The sequence below is a fragment of the Polistes canadensis genome, unplaced genomic scaffold (assembly GCF_001313835.1).
Source record: "Polistes canadensis isolate GaletaPanama2010 unplaced genomic scaffold, ASM131383v1 scaffold_5, whole genome shotgun sequence".
Classification (NCBI taxonomy): Eukaryota; Metazoa; Arthropoda; class Insecta; order Hymenoptera; family Vespidae; genus Polistes; species Polistes canadensis.
This window is the reverse complement of record NW_014569552.1, coordinates 537,084-540,276: the sequence shown is the minus strand read 5'-3', so window position 1 is coordinate 540,276 and position 3,193 is coordinate 537,084. Positions and strand designations below refer to the sequence as shown.

General features: G+C 32.5%; 1 protein-coding gene across 1 annotated transcript in view; it reads left to right on the top strand.

The window, feature by feature from the left end:
* LOC106788410 (leucine-rich repeat-containing protein 15-like) overlaps positions 1-3,193 on the top strand; it is a 25,570-nt gene that overhangs the window by 11,870 nt on the left and 10,507 nt on the right. The window lies entirely within an intron of this gene.

The window sequence follows — 3,193 nt, the reverse complement described above, 5'->3', positions numbered from 1 at the left end:
GATAAAATATCACAGGGAACTTGGACATGAAAAGAAGTAGAACTTAATTTGATTAAGTTTTCTGAATATATATAATTTATATGTATACGTATAGAAATACATATGCACCAAGTTTATTCAATATAAGGAAATTAAAAAAGAAATTGATTTTGTTAATTGATTAACTGAAACGAAATATTTTAATAGATTTTAATCAAATTATTATTATGATATCGTTTTTTAATTCAATAATTTATTTTAATTTTTCTACTATATGATTTTGCGACAAACCGACATACTCGACATTTTTGCGGTACCACCGTTATGGAATGTTTTTGAACGTTAAATATCTAGGATTAGATGGAATTAAAGTAGCATGAAATATAACATTCCACGTTGGCATCGTTCAATCGATGCCTGAAAATCTATCTATCGGAATATATCGAACGATTTAAATATCCGCAATCGGTTATTCGAATCAAAGTTCGTGTATTTAATTAGCTCGAGTGAATCGTGCTGAAATTAAAAAAAAAAAATAAAAGAGAGAGAGAGAAATTGAAGGTAAATGAGAGGAGAAGTACAAGAGTGAGAGGGAAAGAAAATTAGGAAAAAAGAAGAAAAAGAAAAATAATGAAAAAGAGAGAGAGAGAGAGAGAGAAAGAAAGAGCGTAAGAAAAAAAAAATAACGAGTAAAAGGAAAGAAAGTTAATAAGAGAGAAAAAATTAGTAAAAGAAAGAGAGAAAGAGAGAGAGAGAGAGTTAATGAGAGAGTTTATAAGAGAGTGTGCAAAAAGAAAGAAAAAAAAAAGAATATAGAGGGAGGGAGAGAAATAGTTATATAAAGTGTATAAGAATGAGAGAGAGAGAGAGAGTATACAAATGAGTAAAATAGAATGAAACAGAAAGAGAGAAAGAATGAGAGAGAGAGAGAAGATATGAATTAGAAAGAAAGTTAACGAGAGAGACTGACAATGAAAGAAATAGTCGTAGATAGAGAAAGAGAAAGAGAGAGAGAGAGAGAGAGAGAAAAATGTGAGTTAGAGAGAAAGTTAATGAGAGTGACTGATACTGAAAGAAAAAGACTGATTGTGTGAAATAGATAGAAAGAGAGAGAAAGAGAGGTGAATATCCAGTTGACACACACCTTTTCAAATACTTAAATCGACGCGGCGATGTGCATCGAACGATGTCGAAGCATCGAACTGGTCGCGTTTCCCTTCTGGAAATCGTCAATCTTCTTCTTGCATTTCTTTTCCTTTATTTTATTCTTCCCTTATTTTCTCTTTCCTTTACTATTTCCTTCGTTTGAGCCGAGAGGCGTCTTCCTTCGATTTGCCGCGAGCGATTTAAAACAATCGAGAAAAAGAGTCTTCTGAAACGTAATTGCCAACGATTTCGTTTGAAAAACGTTTTTCTTTCTGTTAACCGGCGTTACGTATACACCTACATACGTTACGTGTACCTTCTATTTATATATATATATATGTATGTTTGGTTGTGTATGTTTGTATGTGTGTTTGGTGGAAAGTGCAATAAGTATTACATATACGCGTTGATCTCGATAAGGCGAATTTAAAGTGTTGGCGTGCAAGTTTGTTCGTGAAATAAATGGTGAAAATACGAAAAAAGAATAGAGGGGTGGGGGTAAATAAAATAAAAGGATTTGAAAAAAAAAAAAGAAAAAGAAGAAGGCGGAGAAGAAAGAGGTGAGGTAACTTCTCATTGACTCTTGTTCAAAAGTTTCAACTCCGATTACGAGGCGCACGTTGAAGTTATCGCTTACCTACGTTTTAAAACCATCTCTCTCTCTCTCTCTCTCTCTCTCTCTCTCTCTTTCTGTTTCTCTCTCATTTTTAAACGCGTTTCGTACTAATGTTTCCAAAACTCAAGGCAAGTTGCAGGTACGATAAAAGTGATATTTATATCGCCGAATCACGAGGTAGTTCGGTGTTCGAGAAAAATATCGCCCCTTTTACCTCGCGATTTCGTTCACTCCGGTTTTTTTTTCTTTTTTTTTTTTACAATTTTCTCCTTTCTATTTTTATATCAGAAAATGCACACAACTACTACCGTATCTCTGTCTCTCTTAAAATACTTACTTACTTACTTACTTACTTTCTTTCTTTCTTTCTTTCTTTACTACTACAAAATACTTGCTTTTCAACCCGGAATAAATCTTTTTCGACGCTGAAAATGTCCTTCCTTTCTCTATTCGTCTCCGTCTTTCTATCTTTACGTCTCTCTTTTCATTTCTTTTTCTTATTCTTATTGCTATCTTTTCTTTTCTTTTTTCTCTCGATCTCTCTGTTCCGAAACAGAAATATATTTCTTCGAGCTCACAACGACGTCGACGACGAGAAAACTGTTTGATCTTGACACAGAATGGATATAAATTATTAAACAGGAAGTGTTCGTCGATAAATGTTCGCGTTGATTGACGACACAATACATTTGAAATTATTTTAAAAGAGAAATTAATTTTATAATGTAAAAACGTTTAACGCGAATACACATGTATTTCAATAATTTCTACGTAATATTTCAAACGCGAGAATTTACTATCCGATTTATAAAACAGTTTATCAACAAATTTTATTATAAATACATTCGTGGGTTTATCGTTAATCAATTTGTTCGCTATAAAAATGATTACTCGAAAAAAGTCGAATGATTATTTTTTTACAGATAATTTAAAAATAATTCACAAAATTTTCATACTCGAATAAAAATCATTCGTTGAACATTTTTCTGAAACAACAAATTCTAACTTAATTGCATAGAAGAAAAAAAAAAGAAGTAAAAAATAAAATGGTTAGAATAAAGGAAAAAAATTTGTACATAAGCGATTGTAAGTACTTGTATTTGCTATCAAAGTAATTTTTACTTACACATTTAAAGTGCACGCATACACACACACGCGAAGAAGTAATAATCTTGACTTTCGATCCAAATGTATCAAACGGAAACACGCGAACGATTCTCTTTCTTTCTCCTTTTATTTTGCCGATTGAATTAGAGAAATGGAGAGAGTCGATATACGACATTGGCAATACTAAAAGGCTTAAATAACGGTCGTTGGAAAATACTTGGGGTGGTATTGGGTTGAGAATGAGAAAAGTAAAGGAGTTCCATGCGGGCGTAACAGTGGTAGAAATAAAGAAAGAAAGAGAGAGAGAGAGAGAGAGAGAGAGAGAGAGAGAGAGAGAGAGAGAGA